The sequence below is a fragment of the Meriones unguiculatus genome, chromosome 20 (genome assembly GCF_030254825.1).
Source record: "Meriones unguiculatus strain TT.TT164.6M chromosome 20, Bangor_MerUng_6.1, whole genome shotgun sequence".
NCBI lineage: Eukaryota > Metazoa > Chordata > Mammalia > Rodentia > Muridae > Meriones > Meriones unguiculatus.
The window spans coordinates 18,504,063-18,524,752 of record NC_083367.1 but is presented as its reverse complement, the minus strand read 5'-3'; the positions used below and the strand labels follow the sequence as shown (position 1 = coordinate 18,524,752).

General features: G+C 39.7%; 1 non-coding gene across 1 annotated transcript; it reads right to left on the bottom strand.

The window, feature by feature from the left end:
* Positions 1-1,023: 1,023 nt before the first annotated feature.
* On the bottom strand, positions 1,024-1,130 carry LOC132649625 (U6 spliceosomal RNA). The gene has a single exon (XR_009588109.1). It is a non-coding gene; the product is annotated as a U6 spliceosomal RNA (small nuclear RNA).
* Between the last annotated feature and the right edge of the window lie 19,560 nt (positions 1,131-20,690).

Genomic DNA, 20,690 nt, shown 5'->3' with positions numbered 1-20,690 from the left:
TATAGGCTTGCTGTATATCGCCTTTACTATGTTTAGATATGTGCCTTGTATCCCTGATCTCTCCAGTACTTTGAACATGAATGGATGTTGGATTTTGTCAAAGGCTTTTTCAGCATCTAGGGAGATTATCATGTGGTTTTTTTCTTTCAGTTTGTTAATATGGTGGATCACATTGATGGATTTCCGTATATTGAACCACCCCTGCATACCTGGGATGAAGCCTACTTGGTCATAGTGGATAATATCTTTGATGTGTTCTTGGATTCGGTTTGCAAGTATTTTATTAAGTATTTTTGCATCAATGTTCATAAGGGAGATTGGCCGGAAATTCTCTTTCTTTGTTGAGTCTTTGTTAGGTTTAGGTACCAAGGTGACTGTGGCTTCATAGAATGAATTTGGTAATATTCCTTCTGTTTCTATTTTGTGGAATAGTTTGAAGAGAATTGGTGTTAGCTCTTCTTTGAAGGTCTGGTAGAATTCTGCGCTGAAGCCATCTGGTCCTGGGCTTTTTTTGGATGGGAGACTTTTGATGACCACTTCTATTTCTTTGGGGGATATAGGTCTATTTAGTTGATTTACCTGGTCCTGGTTCAGCTTTGGTAAGTCAAATCGATCAAGAAAATTGTCCATTTCATTTAGATTTTCAAATTTTGTGGCATATAGACTTTTGAAGTAAGTCCTAATGATTGTTTGGATTTCCTCAGTGTCTGTAGTTATATCCCCCTTTTCATTTCTGATTTTGTTGATTTGGGTGGTGTCTCTCTGCCTTTTAGTTAGCCTGGCTAAGGGTTTGTCGATCTTGTTGATTTTCTCAAAGAACCAGCTCTTGGTTTCATTGATTCTTTGAATTGTTTTATTTGTTTCCAATTGATTGATTTCAGCCCTGAGTTTGATTATTTCCAGCCGTCTACTCCTTCTTGGTGTGTCTGCTTCTTCTTTTTCTAGGGTTTTTAAGTGAGCCATTAGGGTGCTTGAATGAGCTGTCTCGAATTTCTTTTTGAAGGCACTTAGTGCTATGAACTTAAAAATATGGAACGCTTCACGAATTTGCGTGTCATCCTTGCGCAGGGGCCATGCTAATCTTCTCTGTATCGTTCCAATTTTAGTATATGTGCTGCCGAAGCGAGCACTCATTTTTATTTTTAGCAACTTATTTTTATTTAGGTACTTCTTGCTATCTTCCTTTCTACCTCTCTCTCTCTCCCCTCTTTCTCTCCCTCTCTCTCTACCCTTCTCCCTCTTTCTCTCTCTTTTTCTGATTGTATGTTTGCCATGTATACAAATGCTACAGAGACCGGAAAATCAGGTTGCATTCCTTGGAGATGACATTTCAGGTGGTTATGTGTCTCCCATCATGGGTGTTGAGATATTTCTTAGTTGGTGCTTCTAAAGCATCCTGACCAAAATCAACTTGGGAGGAAAGGATTCCTTTCAGCTTAAAGTCTCATATCACACACCATCACAGAGGGAAGTTGGGGCAAGAACTCAACTAGTACAGGAACCTGCTTGCAGGGGCTGACACAAAGGCCACCAGGAATGCTGTTTACCAGATGGCTCTTCTTGGCTTACTCACCCTACTTAAGCCTAACAGCACCCATATCAACCACTAATTATTGTCTTATTGTAACTATTTATGTGGTATTTCATTGATATCTGTAAAAGGCTTGCTCTTTTTTGAAGGAAAAAGGAAGGGGAGTGGATATGGGGAGAAGGGAATTTGGGGAGGGACTAGGAGTTGTGGAGGGAGAGGAGGATACTATGGAAATGTAGTGTATGAGAGATGAAAGAAAAGGAAGAAAGAAAGAAAGAAAGAAAGAAAGGAAGGAAGGAAGGAAGGAAGGAAGGAGGAAAGAAGGAAGGAAGGAAGGAAGAAAGGAAGGAAGGAAGGAAGGAAGGAAAAGGAAAGACTCTGTTGACATCATTACAGGGCAATTTATTGAACATTTTCTTCGTTAAGGCTCCCTATGTGCATATATGTTTAGGTTTGTACCACAATGACTAAAACTCACCAAAATAGGATATTACTGTGGGTCCTCTTCAAGAGCACTAATTCCCCTGAACAACTGAGCAATCACTGCAGTCTTTTATTATTTAGTTTGTTATTTTTAGAGTTTTCGAATGCCATGCACAAAGATCATATAAGCTAGGTGAGCTCTCATTAAACCAGATCCAAAGTCCATTTTTATATCTTTTTTAACAAAAAACATTCCTTTATTATTTTTTTAACTTTTATTAATTAGACTTCATTCACTTCGTATTCCCCCCAAAAAACCCTCTATCCTCCCTTCCCAATCCCACCTTCCCTCCCCCTTTTTCACTCATGCCCCTCCCCAAGTCCACTGATAGGGGAGGTCACCCTCAAATTCCTTCTGATCTTAGTCTATCAGATCTCTTAAGGAGTGACTGCATTATCATCTTCTGTAGCCTGGTAAGGCTGTTCCCTCCTCAGGAGGAGGTAATCAAAGAGCAGGCCAATCAGTTTATATCAGACGTAGTCTCTCTTCCCATTACTATGGAGCCCACTTAGACACTAAACTGCCATGGGCTAAATCTGTGCAGGGGTTCTAGGTTATCCCCATGCATGGTACTTGGTTGGAGTATGAGTCTCTGGAAAGACCCCTGTGTTCAAATTTTCTGGTTCTGTTGCTCTCCTTGTGGAGTTCCTGTCCTCTCCAGATATTACTATTTCCCACTTCTTTCATAAGATTCCATGCACACAGCCCAACAGTTGGCCATAAGTCTCAGTATCTGCTTTGATAGTCTGTAGAGCAGAGCCTTTCAGAGAACCTCTGTGGTAGGTTCCTAACTTTTTTCCTGTTTTCTTCTTCTGATGTCCATCCTCTTTGCTTTTCAAGATGGGTACTGAGCATTTCAGTCAGAGTCCTCCCTCTTGATTAGTTTCTTTAGATGTTCAGATTTTAGTAGGTTTATCCTATGTTATATGTCTATATGAATGAGTATATACCTTGTGTGTCTTTCTGCTTCTGGGACGGCTCACTCTGGATGATCCTTTTAAGTTCCCATCATTTCCCTGCAAATTTCATGATTTCCTTATCTCTCATTGCTGAATAATATTCCATTGTGTAGATGTACTACAGTTTCTGGTTCCATTTTTCAGTAGAGGGGCATCTGGGCTGTTTCCAGCTTCTGGTTATTACAAATAAGGCTGCTACAAACATGGTTGAGCAAATGTCCTTATTGTGTACTTGAGCCTCTTTTGGATATATGCCTAGGAGAGGTATGGCTGGATATTGAGGAAGCATTATTCCTTGTTGTCTGAGGAAGCACGGGATTGCTTCCCAGCATGGTTGTACAAGTTTACATTCCCACTAGCAGTGGAGGAGGGTTCCCCTTTCTCCACAACCTCTCCAGCATCTGCTGTCACTTGAGATTTTCATCTTGACCATTCTGATGGGTGTAAGGTGAAATATCAGGGTTGTTTTGATTTGAATTTCCCTAATGGCTAATGAGGTTGAGCATTTCTTTAAGTGTTTCTCTGCCATTCGATATTCATCTATCGAGAACTCTCTGTTTAGCTCTGTTCCCCAGTTTTTAATTGGATTACTTGGTTTGTTGCTTTTCAGCTTCTTTTGTTCTTTATATATACTGGATATTAGCCCTCTGTCAGATAAAGGGTTGGTGAAGATTCTTTCCCAATCTGAAGATATTCATTTGTTTTGATGACAGTGTCCTTTGCTTTACAGAAGATTTTCAGTTTCATGAGGTCCCATTTATTGATTGTTGCTCTTAGAGCCTGTGCTGTTGGCATTCTGTTCAGGAAGTTGTCTCCTGTGCCAATGAGTTTTAGGGTCTACCCCACTTTTTCTTCTAACCGATTTAATGTGTCTGATTTTATGTTGATGTCTTTGATCCACTTGGACTTTGGTTTTGTGCAGGGTGATAAGTATGGATTTGCATTTTTCTACATATAGATATCCAGTTAGACCAGCACCCTTTTTGAAGGTGCTATCTTTTTTCTATTGTATGGTTTTGGCATAATTATCAAAGATCAGGTGTCCATACGTGTGTGGGTTTATTTCTGGGACTTCTGTTTGGTTCCATTGATCCACCATTCTGTTTCTATGCCAGTACCATGCAGTTTTTATTACTTTTGCTCTATAGTACAGCTTAAGATCAAGCATGAAGATACCTCCAGAAGGTCTTTTATTGCAGAGGATTGTTTTACCAATTCTGGGTTTCTTGTTATTCCATATGATGTTGAGAATTTTTCTTTCCAGGTCTGTAAAGAATTGTGTTGGTAATTTGATGGGAATTGCATTGAATCTGTAGATTGCTTTTGGTAAGATGGCCATTTTTACTATGTTAATCCTGCCAAGCCATGAGCATGGGAGATCTTTCCTTCTTCTGATATCTTCTTCTAATTCTTTCTTCAGAGACTGGAAATTTTTTTCATACAAGTCTTTGACTGGCTTGGTTAGGTTCACACCAAGGTACTTTATGTCCTTTGTGGCTAATGTGAAGGGTGTTGTTTCCCTAATTTCTTTCTCAGCCCTTTTGTCTTTTGTATACAGGAGGGCTACCGATTTTTTTTTTTTTAGTTAATTTTTTTATTGGACCACATTGCTGAAAGTGTTTTTCAACTGTAGGAGTTCCCTGGTAGAATTTTTGGGGTCACTCAAGTATATTATCATATCATCTGCAAATAGTGATAATTTGACTTCTTCCTTTACAAATTGTATCTCCTTGATCTCCTTCAACTGTCTTATTGCTCTAGCAAGGACTTCCAAAACTATGTTGATGAGATATGGAGAGAGTGGGGCACCTTGCTTTGTTCCTGATTTCAGTGGGATTGCTTGAAGTTTCTCTCCTTTAAGTTTGATGTTGGTGATAGGCTTGCTGTATTTTGCCTTTACTATGTTTAGATATGTGCCTTGTATCCCTGATCTCTCCAACACTTTAAACATAAATGGATGGTAGATTTTATCAAATGCTTCTTTCAGTTTGTTAATATGGTGGATCACATTGATTGATTTCTGTATAACAAACCACCCTTACCTATCTGGGATGAAGCCTACTTGGTCATAGTGGATGATATCTTTGATGTGTTCTTGTTTTCGGTTTGGAAGTATTTTGTTGAGTATTTTTGCATCAATGTTCATGAGGGAGATTGGCCTGAAATTCTCTTTCTTTGTTGGGTCTTTGTGAGGTTTGGGTACAAACGTGACTGAGCCTTCATAGAATGAGTTTCATAGTGTTCCTTCTGTTTCTATTTTGTGGAATAGTTTGAAGAGAACTGGAATTAGGTCTTCTTTGAAGGTCGGGTAGAATTCTGTGCTGAAACCATCTGGTCGTGGGCTTTTTTTGAATGGGAGATTTTGATGACCACTTCTATTTCCTTAGGGGATAGACGACTATTTAATTGATTTATCTCATCTTTATTCATCTTTGGTAAGTGAAATTGATCAAGAAAATTGTCCATTTCATTTAAATTTTCAAATTTTGTGGCATATAGACTTTTGAAGTAAGTCCTAATGATTGTTTGGATTTCCTTACTGTCTGTAGGTATGTCCCCCTTTTCATTTATGATTTTGTTGATTTGGATGCTGTCTCTCTGCCCTTTAGTTAGCTTGGCTAAGGGTTTTTCTATCTTGTTGATTTTCTCAAAGAACCAGCTCTTGGTTTCATTGATTCTTTGAATTGTTTTATTTGTTTCTAATTGGTTGATTTCAGCCCTGAGTTTGATTATTTCCAGCCATCTACTCCTTTATGGTGTGTCTGCTTCTTGTTTTTCTAGAGTTTTTAAGTGAGCCATTAAGTTGCTTGAATGAGCTGTCTTGAATTTCTTCTTGAAGGCACTTAGTGCTATGAACTTTCCTCTTAGCACTGCCTTCATTGTGTCCCACAAGTTTGGGTATGTTGTGCCTTCATTTTCATTGAGTTCTAGGAAGACTTTAATTTCTTTCTTTATTTCTTCCCTAACCCAGCTGTCATTTAGTAGCAAGTTGTTCAGTTTCCATGTGTGTGTAAGCTTTTTTGCTATTTTTGTTTTTGAGGTCCAGTTTTATTCCATGGTGATCAGATAGGATACAAGTTATTATTTAAATCTTCTTGTATTCGCTGAGGCTCTATTGGTCTATTTTGGAGAAGGTTCCATGAGGTGCTGAGAAGAAGGTAAATTCTTTTGTGTTTGGGTGTAAGGCTGTGTAAATGTCTGTGAGGTCCATTTATTCATGACCTCTGTTAGAGACATTGTTTCTTTGTTTAATTTCTGTTTTGTTGACCTGTCCTTTGTTGAGAGTGGGGTGTTGAAGTCTCCCACTATTAATATGTGGGGATCTATGTGTAGTTTAAGTTTTTTCAATGTTTCTTTTACAAATGTGGGTGCCCTTGCATTTGGGGCATAGATGTTCAGGATTGTGATGTCTTCCTGGTGGAATATTCCCTTGATAAGTATGCAGTGTCCTTCCCCATCTCTTTTGATTAATTTGGGTTGAAAGCCTATTTTATCAGATATTTGAATGGCTACTCCTGCTGGCTTCTTGGTTCCATTTCCTTGGAAAGCCATCTTCCTGCCCTTTACCTTTAGGTAATGTCTATCTTTGTGAATTACGTGTGTTTCTTGTATGTAACAGATTGTCAGGTCTTGTTTGGGCATCCATTCTGTTACTCTGTGTCTTTTTATTGGAGAAGTGATTCCACTGATCTGGAGGGAAATTAATGACCAGTGGCTGTTAGATCCTTTGATTTTGATGTTGGCTGTGATCATAAGGTTGTGTACTTGGTTGTTTTTTGATTTACTGTAGTGAGGTTAATTATTTCCTGCATTTTCTTGAAAGGAGCTTGTTTTCTTGGGTTGTATTTTTCCTTCTAATATCTTCTGTGACGCTGGATTTATGTATAGGTATTGTTGAATTTTATTTTTGTCATTGAATATCTTATGTTCTCTGTCTATGAAGACTGAGAGTTTTGCTGGGTATAGTAGCCTGGCCTGACATCTGTGTTCTCTTAGAGCCTGCATGTTATCTGTCCAAGCCCTTCTAGCTTTCATAGTCTCTGTTGAAAAGTCAGGTGTGATTCTAATGGATTTGCCATTACATGTTACTTGACCTTTTTCCCTTGAAGCTGTTAGTATTTTTTCTTTGTCTGTATACTTACAGTTTTGATTATTCTGTGGTGGTAGGATTTTCTTTTCTAGTCTAATTTATTGGGTGTTCTGTAGGCCTCTTGCATTCTTATTGACCTCTCCTTTAAGTTAGGGAAATTTCCTTCAATGATTTTGTTGAAAATATTTTCTTGGCCTTGGAGAAGGTAATCTTCTTTTTCCTCTATTCTTATTATTCTTAGGTTTTGTCTTTTTATGTTGTCTTGAATTTCTTGGACGGTATGTGTCAGGAATTTTTTAGATTTAACATTTTCTTTGACAGATACATTTATTTCTTCCATTTTATCTTCCATACCTGAGATTCTTTCTTCCATCTCTTGTAGTCTATTGGTTATGCTTACCTAATTAGTTCCTGTTTTCTTCCTTAAGTTCTTTTATCCATAATTTCCTCCATTTGTGTTTTAATTATTCCAATTCTATCTTCAGATCTTGAGCCTTTTTGTTTATTTCTTTCACCTGTCTAACTGTATTTTCCTGTTTTCCCTTCAATTCCTTTAGCTTGTTCATTTTAACAATCCTCTGATTCTTTTATTTCTTTCAGTGATTTAAGGATTTCCTCTTTAAAGGCCACAAACTATTTGGCTGCAACTTTGTATTTCTTTATGAATGGCCATAATCTGTTTTTCTTTATCTTCTTCTATTTCTTTACAGATGACCATAATCTGTTTGTTTTCATCTTTCTCTAATTCTTTATGGATGACCATAATCTGTTTGAGTTTATCTTCCTTTAGGTCTTACACATTTTATTTGTTTCTTCTGTTATCCTCTTCATTAGCATAGATGTTAGGTCATCTTCTTGAATTTCAATTATGCTGGTGTGTTCCAGTTCTACTTGCCCCTGTATAACTAGGTTCTGGAGAGGTCATATTGCTCTGTCTTTGGATGGTTGAGCTTTTATGCTGGCCTCTACCCATTGGGCTATCTTAGGTGTTGGATGTTAGTTTCTGGTGGTTCCTGGAATCTTGTGGTGGAGAGAAACCCTTTGGCAGGTATATTGTTTTTCCTGAGAGAAGCCTCCTCAGCTTTTTGGGTATGGTCACTGTATGGCCTGTGTTTTTGAGGAGTTTCCACAGCTCACCATAGGCATAGAGACCTGGGTGGTGACTGCAGTCCTTGTTAGTCAAGAGTGCTCTCCTCTCACCCAGAGAAGTCCTGGAGAGAGCTGCCCTTCCTTCTGTGTTTCTTGCTGTAAATTTAGTGAGCTGCTGCTGTAATCTGGGTGTCCCATGGTTTGGACAGTTTTGTTAGTGTTAACTGGTTTCCCCTTTGACCAGTATATGGGTATTGATCTCAGGGACCACAGTCTTCTATAGGTCTGAACTTGGTGCTCTGTTCCCCAGTATCCAAGTTGTAATCTGTGGCAGGTGAGTACTGGTAGCAACAGACTAGCTAGTGTACAGCATGCTCCTTGGTTGGGCTGGTCTGTGGGACCTTTTTCAGGGATATACTGGGTGGCCTAAGTCCTTCCCAGTTTGCTTCGTTCCCTGTGGGGATTTCTCCTGACAGGGACTCCCAGTCTCTGTTGCCCTGGGGCGCACAGCTCTATCTGTGATGAAGAGCTGGGCACATAGGAAGTCTCTGTGCTCACAGCTGGAGCCTAGTTCAGTGACGGCGCCTTGCACCCACCATTCTGTGAGACCTTTTCCAGGGAAATACTGGGTGACCTGTGGTTAGTCCTGTTTCCTTCCTTCCCTGTGGGTTTTTCTCACTACTGGGACTCCCAGTCTCTGGTGTGTTTGTACCCACTGTTCAGCCTGGGACGGTGATCAGAACACGCAGGTGTGTGGCTCTGTTCTGGCGACCTAGTGCCTGCATGACCTGGGATCTCTTCCATGTTCAGGCTGGGTGACCTGAGAGTGGACCCGACTGAGTACCACACCTTGGAGGTTTCCTCTCACCTGGGAAACACTATTGCTCTTGTTTTGGGGCCCAGAGTTCAGTCTCTTGTTTGCTGTACAGAAAATGTCATCCTGTTCCTCAGAGGCAGTGTTCTTCTGGTGCCACCATCTTGCCCCTCCCATTTTTATATCTTAGTATAAAATTAACGAACTATAGAAATGATCCCTGAAAGTAGGGCCTCTGAAAGCCTCTGCCCTGCAGACTATCAAAGCAGATGCTGAGCCTGATGGCCAACTGGCAGGCAGAGTAAATGGAATTTTATGTAAGAAGTGGGAAATAGCAAGAGCTGTAAAGGACAGGAGCTCCACAGGGAGAGCAACAGAAAAAGAAAATTTGAACACAGGGAACTTCCCAGAGACTCATACTCCAACCAAGGACTATTCATGGGAATAACCTAGAACCCCTGCACAGATGTAGCACATGGCAGTTCAGTGTCCAAGTGGGTTACATAGTAATGGGAAGAGAAACTGCCTCTGACATAATCTGATTGGCCTGCTCTTTGATCACCTCCCCCTGAGGGGGAGCAGCCTTACCAGGCCACAGAAGATGACAATGCAGCCACTTCTGATGAGAACTGATAGACTAAGATCAGAAAGAAGGAGAGGAGGACCTCCCCTATCAGTGGACTTGGGGAGGGGCATGCATGCAGAAAGGGGAGGGAGGGTGGGATCGGGAAGGGAGGAGGGAGGGGCTTATGAGGGGATACAAAATGAATAAAGTGTAATTAATAAAAGTTAAATAAAAATTTAAAAATATTAACATCATAATAAACCACTCTTTAAAGTTTATTCTTTAGCAGATTTTATGTACTGATAGACTGTTGGCTTACTTAAAAAAACAAACAAAAAAAACAACTTTTATTTATTTCTATATCTCTTTCTCCCTACTCCAACCCAATACCTGCCAATACCCCAACACCAGGTAGGAGAGAGAAAGTTTCAGTGGGAGAGCCGCCACAGTTCTCTTATCTGTTTCCTACTGGTTATGCTCATCCAGTTCTTTGGAACCAGTCCAATCCTCATTTCAGGAGATCGCCAACTTCTTTTTTTCTTTTTTATTAATTACAGTTTATTCACTTTGTATTCCCCCTGTAGCTGCCACCCTCCTCCCGTCCAAATCCCACCCTTCCTCACACTTCTCCACCAATGTTCCTCCCCCAGTCAACTGATAGGGGAGGTCTTCCTCTCTTTCCTTCTGATCCTAGTCTATCAGGTCTTATCAGGAGTGGCTGCATTATCTTCTCCATGGCCTGGTAAGGCTGCTCTATACTCAGGGGGAAGTAAGCAAAGAGCAGGGAAATCAGTTCATGTCAGAAACAGTCTCTGTTCCCATTACTATGGAACCCACTTGAGCACTGAATTGCTATGTGCTACATCTGTGCAGGGGTTCTAGGTTATCTCCATGAATAGTTCTTGGTTGGAATATCAGTCTGAGAAAAGACCCCTGTGCACAGATGTTTTACTTCTGTTGCTCTCCTTGTGGAGCTCCAGTCACCTCCAACTCTTACTATCTCTCCCCTCTTTCATAATATTCCCTGCATTCTGCCCAAAGTTTGGCTATAAGTCTCAACATCTGCTTTGATACCCTGCAGGGCAGAGCTTTTCAGAGGCCCTTTGTGGCAGGCTTTTGTCCTGTTCCCTGTTTTCTCCCTCTTCTGATATCCAACCTCTTTGTCTCTCTGAATGGGGATTGAGCATTTTAGCCAGAGTCCTCCTTCTTGATTAGATTTTCCCATGCCCATTCTTGGCAGGATCTCCAACTTCTTGTCTCACCATATCAACAGCAACTGGGAGCCTCAGAGGGAAGCAGCAGTAGCTTTGTTCTTTCTCAGAGCTTTCTTCTGCTCTCTAAGTTCTGGAAATTTTTCTCTCTCCTGAGTGCTCAGATTTAAACTATCTGCAGCTGGCAAAGAGCTCCTTTCAGAACCCACATGAGGCAAATAGTTTGCTGCTGAGGACCATCTAAATCAGTCCCATATCCAACTTCTAGGATTTAAAAAAAATAGTTTATATAAACAAGAGACGTTTGAAACTATGAAACTATCTATTGTCCTAATATTTTCATAACCAATAAAGAAATCCCATACCCTTCATTAATAATCCCTATTACTCCAGTTCCCTATTTCTGACAAAGAGTAATCTATTTTGAACCTATGTAAATTCATCTAGTGTGAATATTCAGCATACTTTGAATGAAGTGTTATTTCTGAGTGACTACTCTTTCTCAAGAGAGTATTTTAAGGTTCATCCATTGTATAGCATGATCTTCTCTTTGCTGATAATAGCCTGTGAATGTACCCACAAGGCATTGGTTTTCTTTTCATTATTTAAAGCATGAAATACTATTTTAATTTTTAGGTATTCCAAACATATTGCCATTTTGAATTTTTATATCCTATTATCTACATGGACAAGTGTACTCAGCTGTCTGGGTTTATACCCATACGTCTAATTGCTGAATGCCAGAAGGAGGTTCCATGACTCAGTTTCAGAAACTGACAACACTATATTCTTCAAAGATGCAGCATCCTCTTTGTGTGTGGGAAGAGGAGTGTATCTGTGGGAGTGTGTGCACTCATGTGTATATGGATGCGTGTGCACAAGTTCTTACGTGCATTTGTGTGTGTAAGTGTGGTTTCGTGTTGTTTCAGTCTTTTTTAATCATGAATATTCATTGAATCATCTTGAAGGTGTACTTTTTTTACCTTTTATTATTATTATTATTAATTACACTTTATTCATTTTGTATCCCCCCATAAGCCCCTCCCTCCTCCCCTCCCGATCCCACCCTTCCTCCCCTTCCTGCATGCATGTCCCTCCCCAAGTCCACTGATAGGGGAGGTTCTCCTCTCCTTCTTTCTGATCTTAGACAATCAGTTCTCATCAGAAGTGGCAGCATTGTCATCTTCTGTGGCCTGGTAAGGCTGCTCCCCCTCAGGGGGAGGTGATCAAAGAGCAGGCCAATCAGATTATGTCAGAGGCAGTTTCTCTTCCCATTACTATGTAACCCACTTGGACACTGACTTGCCATGGGCTACATCTGTGCAGGGGTTCTAGGTTATCTCCATGCATGGTACTTGGTTGGAGTATGAGTCTCTAGGAAGTTCCCTGTGTTCAAATTTTCTTTTTCTGTTGCTCTCCTTGTGGAGTTCCTGTCCTCTCCAGCTCTTGCTATTTCTCACTTCTTACATAGAATTCCATTCACTCTGCCTGCCAGTTGGCCATCAGGCTCAGCATCTGCTTTGATAGTCTGTAGGGCAGAGGCTTTCCGAGGTTCTCTGTGGCAGGTTCCTAGGTTGTTTCCTGTTTTCTTCTTCTGGCTTTCAGAGGCCCTCTGTAGCAGGTTCCTAGGTTGTTTCCTGTTTTCTTCTTCTTCTGATGTCCATCCTCTTTGCCTCTCAGGATGGGAATTGAGCATTTTAGTTAGGGTCCTCTCTTTTGCTTAGTTTGTTTAGATGTACCGCTTTAGTGGGTTTATCCTATGTTGTATGTTTATATGAGTGAGTATATGCCCTGTGTCTTTTTGCTTCTGGGACAACTCACTAAGGATGATCCTTTCCAGGTCCCACCATTTACCTGAAAATTTCATGATTTCCTTATTTTTCATTGCGAGTAATACTCCATTGTATAGATGTACCACAATTTCTGCATCCATTCTTCAGTTGACGGGCATCTGGGCCGTTTCCAGCTTCTGGCTATTACAAATAAAGCTGCTACAAACATGGTTGAGCAAATGTCCTTTTTGTGTACTTGAGCCTCTTTTGGATATATGCCTAGGAGCGGTATTGCTGAATCTTGAGGAAGCGGTATTCCTAGTTGTCTGAGAAAGTGCCAGATTGATTTCCAGAGTGGTAGTACCAGTTTACATTCCCACCAGCAGTGGAGGAGGGTTCCCCTTTCTCCACAACCTCTCCAGCATGTGTTGTCACTTGAGTTTTTGATCTTGGCCATTCTGATGGGTGTAAGGTGAAATCTCAGGGTTGTTTTGATTTGCATTTCCCTAATGGATAATGAAGTTGAACATTTCTTTAAATGCTTCTCTGCCATTCGGTATTCCTCTACAAAGAATTCTCTGTTTAGCTCTGTTCCCCACTTTTTAAGTGGATTACTTAGTTTGCTGCTTTTCAGCTTCTTTAGTTCTTTATATATACTGGATATGAGTCCTCTGTCAGATAAAGAGTTGGTAAAGATTCTTTCCCAATCTGTAGGCAGTCGCTTTGTTTTGATGACAGTGTCCTCTGCCTTACAGAAGCTTCTCAGTTTCGTGAGGTCCCATTTATTGATTGTTGCTCTTAGAGAAAGTGCTGTTTGTGTTCTGTTCAGGAAGTTTTCTCCTGTACCAATGAGTTCTAGGGTATTTCCCACTTTTTTTTCTAGCCGATTTAATGTGTCTGGTTTTATGTTGAGGTCTTTGATCCACTTGGACTTAAGTTTTGTGCAGGGTGATAAGTATGGATCTATTTTTCTACATGTAGACATCCAGTTGGACCAGCACCATTTGTTGAAGATGCTATCTTTTTTCCATTGTATAATTTTGGCATCTTTGTCAAATATTAGGTGTCCATAAGTGTGTGGGTTTATTTCTGGGTCCTCTGTTTGGTTCCATTGATCCACCATTCTGTTTCTATGCTAGTACATGCAGTTTTTATACCTGTTGCTCTATAGTACAGCTTGAGATCAGAGATGGAGATACCTCCAGAAGATCTTTTATTGTAGAGGATTGTGTTAGCAATTCTGGGTTTCTTGTTATTCCATACAAAGTTGAGAATTTTTCTTTCCAGGTCTGTAAAGAATTGTGTTGGTAATTTGATGGGAATTGCATTAAATCTGAAGATTGCTTTTGGTAAGATGGCCATTTTTACTATGTTAATCTTGCCAAGCCATGAGCATGGGAGATCTTTCCATCTTCTCATATCTTCTTCTAATTCTTTCTTCAGAGACTTGAAAATTTTTTTCATACATGTCTTTGACTTGCTTGGTTAGGGTTACACCAAGGTACTTTATGTCATTTGTGGCTATTGTGAAGGGTGTTGTTTCCCTAATTTCTTTCTCATCCCTTTTGTCTTTTGTATACAGGAGTGCTACTGATTTTTTTGAGTTAATTTTGTATCCGGCCACTTTGCTGAAGGTGTTTATCAGCTGTAGGAGTTCCCTGGTAGAGTTCTTGGGGTCACTCACGTATACTATCATATCATCTGCAAATAGTGATAATTTGACTTCTTTCTTTCCATTCTGTATACTCTTGATCTCCTTCAACTGTCTTATTGCTCTAGCAAGGACTTCCAGCACTATGTTGAAGAGATATGGAGAGAGTGGGCAGCCTTGTCTTGTCCCTGATTTCAGTGGGATTGCTTTAAGCTTCTCTCCATTCAGTTTGATGTTGGCTATAGGCTTGTTGCATATCGCCTTTACTAGGTTTAGATATGTGCCTTATATCCCTGATCTCTCCAATACTTTAAACATGAATGGATGTTGGATTTTGTCAAATGCTTTTTCAGCATCTAGGGAGATTATCATGTGGTTTTTTTCTTTCAGTTTGTTAATATGGTTGATCACATTGATGGATTTCCGTATATTGAACCACCCCTGCATACCTGGATGAAGCCTACTTGGGCATAGTGGATAATATCTTTGATATGTTCTTGGATTCGGTTTGCAAGTATTATTTAATTATTTTTGCATCAATGTTCATAAGGGAGATTGGCCTGAAGTTCTCTTTCCTTGTTGAATCTTTGTGAGGTTTAGGTACCAAGGTGATTGTGGCTTCATAGAATGAGTTTGGTAATGTTCCTCTGTTTCTATTTTGTGGAATAGTTTGAAGAGAATTGGTGTTAACTCTTCTTTGAAGGTCTGGTAGAATTCTGCGCTGAAGCAATCTGGTCCTGGGCTTTTTTTTTGGTTGGGAGACTTTTGATGACTGCTACTATTTCTTTGGGGGATATAGGACTATTTAATTGATTTACCTGGTCCTGATTCAGCTTTGGTAAGTCAAATCGATCAAGAAAATTGTCCATTTCATTTAGATTTTCAAATTTTGTTGCACATAGTCTTTTGAAGTAAGTCCTAATGGTTGTTTGGATTTCCTCAGTGTCTGTAGTTATGTCCCCCTTTTCTTTTCTGATTTTGTTGATTTGGGTGGTGTCTCTCTGCCTTTTAGTTAGCTTGGCTAAGGGTTTGTCGATCTTGTTGATTTTCTCAAAGAACCAGCTCTTGGTTACATTGATTCTTTGAATTGTTTTATTTGTTTTTAATTGATTGATTTCAGCCCCGAGTTTGATTATTTCCAGTCGTCTACTCCTCTTTGGTGTGTCTGCTTCTTCTTTTTCTAGGGTTTTTAAGTGAGCCATTAAGTTGATTGAATGAGCTGTCTTGAATTTCTTCTTGAAGGCACTTAGTGCTATGAACTTTCCTCTTAGCACTGCTTTTCTTGTGTCCCACAAGTTTGGGTATGTTGTGTCTTCATTTTCATTGAGTTCTAGGAAGATTTTAATTTCTTTCTTTATTTCTTCCCTGACCCAGCTGTCATTTAGTAGCAAGTTGTTCACTTTCCATGTGTGTGTAGGCTTTTTGCTATTTCTGTTATTGTTGAAGTCCAGCTTTATTCCATGGTGATCAGACAAGATACAAGGGATTATTTCAATCTTCTTGTATTTGTTGAGGCTTGCTTTGGGACCAACTATATGGTCTATTTTGGAGAAGGTTCCATGAGGTGCTGAGAAAAAGGTAAATTCTTTTGTGTTTGGGTATAAAGTTTTGTAAATGCCTGTTAGGTCCATTTGATTCATGACCTCCGTTAGAGACATTGTTTCTTTGTTTAATTTCTGTTTTGTTGACCTGTCCTTTGTTGAGAGTGGGGTGTTGAGTCTCACACTATTAATGTGTGGTGATCTATATGTGGTTTAAATTTTATCAATGTTTCTTTAACAAATGTGGGTGCTCTTGTATTTGGGGCATAGATGTTCAGGATTGTGATGTCTTCCTGGTGGAATTTTCCTTTGATGAGTATTAAGTGTCCTTCCTTATCTCTTTTTATTAATTTTGGTTGAAAGTCTATTTTATCAGATATTAGAATGGCTACTCCTGCTTGCTCCTTGGGTCCATTTGCTAGGAAAGTCGTCTTCCAACCTTTTACCCTCAGGTAATGTCTATCTTTGTGCCTTAGGTGTGTTTCTTGTATGCAACAGATTGCTGGGTTTTGTTTACGTATCCATTCTGTTAATCTGTGTCTTTTTACTGGAGAGTTGAGTCCATTGACATTGAGAGAGATTAATGACCAGTGGCTGTTAGATCCTTTGATTTTGATGTTGGCTGTGGTCATAAGGTTGTGTGCTTGGTTGCTTTTTATTTTACTGTAGTAAGGTTAATTATTTCCTGTGTTTTCTTGAAAGGAGCTAATTTTTTTGGGGTTGTATTTTCCCTTCTAGTGTCTTCTGTAATGTTCGATTTGTATGTAGGTATTGTTGAAATTTGTTTTTGTCATTGAATATCTTGTTTTCTCCATCTATGAGGACTGAGAGTTTTGCAGGGTATAGTAGCCTGGGCTGACATCTGTGTTCTCTTAGGGTCTGCATGATATCCATCCAGGCCCTTCTGGCTTTCATAGTCTCTGTTGAAAAGTCAGGTGTGATTCTAATGGGTTTGCCATTCTATGTTACTTGGCCTTTTTCCCTTGCAGCTTTTAGTATTTGTTCTTTGTTCTGTGTAATTACTGTTTTGATTATTATGTGGAGGGAGGATTTTCTCTTCTGGTCAAATTTGTTGGGTGTTCTGTAGGCTTCATGTATTCTTATTGGCCTCCCATTTAACTTGGGGAAATTTTCTTCAATGATTTTGTTGAAAATATTTTCTGGGCCTTGGAGAAGGGAGTCTTCTTTTTCCTCTATACCTATTATTCTTAGGTTTTGTCTTTTCATATTGTCTTGGATTTCTTGGACGGTCTGTGTCAGGAATTTTTTGGATTTAACATTTTCTTTGACAGATACATTGATTTCTTCCATTGTATCTTCTACACCTGAGATTCTTTCTTCCATCTCTTGTAGTCTGTTGGTTATGCTTACCTCTGTAGTTCCTGTTTTCTTCCCTAGATTCTTCCTCTCCATTATTTCCTCCATTTGTGTTTTCTTTAATTTTTCCAGTTCTATCTTCAGGTCTTGAGTTGTTTTGTTTACTTCCTTCACCTGTCTGATTGTACTTTCCTGTTTTTCTTTTAGTTCCTTCAACTCTGTTTCTTTTATTTCATTCAGTGCTTTAAGCATTTCCTTTTTAAAGGCCATACACTGTTTGGCTGCAACTTCCTCTATTTCTTTACGGATGGCAATATTCTGTTTGAGTTTATCTGCCTCTATGTCCTTATGTCTCTTATTTGTTTCCTCTGTTATCATCTTCATGAGCATAGTTGTTAGGTCATCTTCTTGGATTTCAGTTACTCTGAGGTGTTCATGGCTACTTGCCTCTGGGTAACTGGGTTCTGGAGATGCCATATTACTTTGTCTTTTGTTGTTTGAGCTTTTATGCTGGCCTCTACCCATTGTGCTATCTTAGGTCTTTGGGGTTATTTTCTGGGTTATTTTCAGGTTCCTGGGCATCCTGTGGTGGAGAGAATCCCCTTGGCAGAAAGCTGGTTTTTCCTGAAGGATGTCTTCTCAGCTTTTTGGGTATAGTTCCAGGATGGCTGGCGTTTTTTCAGGAGTTGCTGCTGCTCACCTCAGGGATATAGACCTGAGTGGTAACTGTGGTCTTTGTTAGTCGAGAGAGTTCTCCTCTCACCCAGGGAAGTCCTGAGTACAGCTGCCCTGTTTTTGGGTTTCTTGCGTAAATTTAATGATCAGCTGCTGTGATCCATTTGGACATCTGGAACGCAGCAACCATTTGTGCCTGTGTCTGGAGCACAGCTGAGTGATGTCGGCTCAGCCTTGCTCGTCTGTGAGCTTTATCAGGGAAGGATTGGGTGATTTAAGTCAGTACAGTTTCCTTCCTTCCTTGTGGATTCTCTGGAGACAGGGTCTCCCTATCTGGAGCTCACAGCTCTGCCTCCGCCAGCTAGCTCATGCACAGACACTGCATGTGTCTGCCTTTCTGGCCTTTGGGATCCTGGGCTTCTGCCTAAACTGGGTAATTTTCCCTAGAACTTTTCTGGGTAGGGGTGTAGGCTGAGTGCTCTGAGATCAGACCAGCCGTTTCCCTCCCTGTGTGTTTGCCCCAGACAGTGAAATGCAGCCTCTGGTGCCCTGGAGCCCACAATTCTGTTTGGGGCAGCGAATCAGGCGTAGGCAGGACTCTGTGCCGGAGCCTGGGTCCCTGGCTCTGGCTCTGGGGTGGCTCCTGGGGTACATGCGGAACCCAAATCTTTTCCAGGGGATGTCTGGGTGACCTAAGGTCTGTCCCAATCGTTTCCTGCACTGTTGGGTTATCTCTCTACTGAAAATTCCAGTCTCTGATAGTGTGGTTCACCAGGTTCAGTCTGGGACCCTGACCAGAGACACTGGCTTGTGGCTCTGGGCTGAGGCTGGGGCTGGTGGCCGGCGGCCAAGCTTCTGGTGGAACGGGGCTCTCTTCTGTGGTTTAGCTGGGTGAGTTAAAAGCTGATTGAATTTGCCACCGTGGGGTATCCTTTCACCTGGGGAAACAGAATCGCCTATGTTTTATGGCCGTGAGTTCTGATTGCTGGTCACTGTGCTGATCCTGCTGTGCTGTCCCTCAGAATGAGAGTCCTCCTGGCGCCGCCATCTTGCCCCCTCCAAAGGTGTACTTTTATGCCATTTTAATTTTGCCCATTTGATTACTATTGCTAAACAATTTTAAATGTACCCACTTTTTGTCTTTGAGAAATATCTATTTAAATCAGTTTTTAATGCAATTGTGATTTTAAAATATATTCCGGAAATGTATTTGCTTATTGAATATTTTATTTTAAAGTATTTCTTCTCTCTTCTGCATATCTGCTCACTTTATTAATAGAATTAGAAAGTCTCAACTCTTTGATTTAGCCTTGAAATCCAATTGGAGTTTCTGTTTTTATATAGAGATGAATTAAGAACCCAAGATCTTTATTCCTCTGCATGTGGATTTTCAGTGTGTTGGCACCACTGTCGAAAGGACTGTTCACTGGCATTCTTTCTTAGCTGAGTAAAGTAGCTTCTGAGACATCCTGAGTGTTTGTCCTGGGATCAGAACAAGGTTGTTACTGAGTACAAGATGACATAACAAGTGTACTTATCTTTCATCTTCATTATTATAAAAACACTACTCATAATTCTCAATTAACAGAATAGCTAGTATGGTTGTAACTCTTTCTAAAATGCCCATTGATTACAACACAACCAAAGAAAGCAACTAACTTACTGTATGTGTTTTTTATTCTGCACACTTTTTACTTCATAGTCTTCTAGAAATTGTAAAAACACCATCATAAACAAATGCAGTTAAAAAGAAAACTACCATGATAAGTGGAATACATATTACATGAAAGACTTTAAGAAGGAAATATGAAATAAACAGGATATCCATTTACCATCTGGTATTTCGTGAATATATTGTTGATTACCCTTTCTAGAAACCCTAAACGAATTTCATAATTGTCACTTCATCTGCTATATATGATACTCCCAAAACAATTATAGAGATCACAACACATGGCTCCTTTAACAAAATGCTAACCAAATGCAGTGGTAGGTAAGTCATCTAATGAGTTCATGAGCAGTTGATATTAAAAAAAGATCATTCTTGCAATAATGCTGACTTAAAATTCCAGTGCAATTTGCACATACCTACTAATGTGGTTTCCTTCAGGCCATTGGGTCATTGAAGCCACAAAGCATAAAAGAGAGAGTTGAATAAGATAAAATCATTGGGATGCCTCACCCCTGCAATCATCCCCCAACTTAATATTTATTATCATCATCATCATCATTAGTTTGGTTTTTTTTTAGGTATTCTCTGTGTAGCATTGGTTGTTGTGGACTAGCTTTATAGACCATGCTGGACTCAAACACACAGTGATCCACCTGCCTCTGCCTCCTTGAGTGCTGGGATTACAGGCCTGTGCTGCAACTCCCATCTCATTCTCCAATTTACTAACCTCGATTAGACTCATCTTTCTTTTAAAGTGGCTACTTATGTGTATGATAAGAATAAACTGTGGGTGAGGGAGCAGCTTCTGTAATGCACTGCCTTTATGACAGTAAGAACACTAAAAATATGCAGTTTTAGTAATCATAAATGCTTATTTAAAGCTTTACTTATAAGATAATAAATACTCTACAAACTGATGGTATTTTGATTCTTGAAGTCATACACTATCAACAAAATTTTGATGAAATTCTGGTTACTTCATTTTCTGATCTTATTAGTACTGTTCAAAGTTAATGAATATTTCACCAGCAGAGACATATGTCATGTGCATATATCTTACTATGCATAACTGTGTAGTAAGAATGTCTTTCACAAAACACAAGTAGAAGAGATACAGTTAAAAGTAAATTGCAATCATAAACAGAAATTCCATAGAATAAATATGTTAATAAACATTCATTGTCAGAAATAGTGAAATGATAAAAGCCTATACAAATATAGAATTCTACATATGTATACAGTTACATAAATTTAGATAATTTTAATATTTGGGAAAAGGCATATTATAAAGTCAAGATTTCAAGACAGTAAAAATGAAT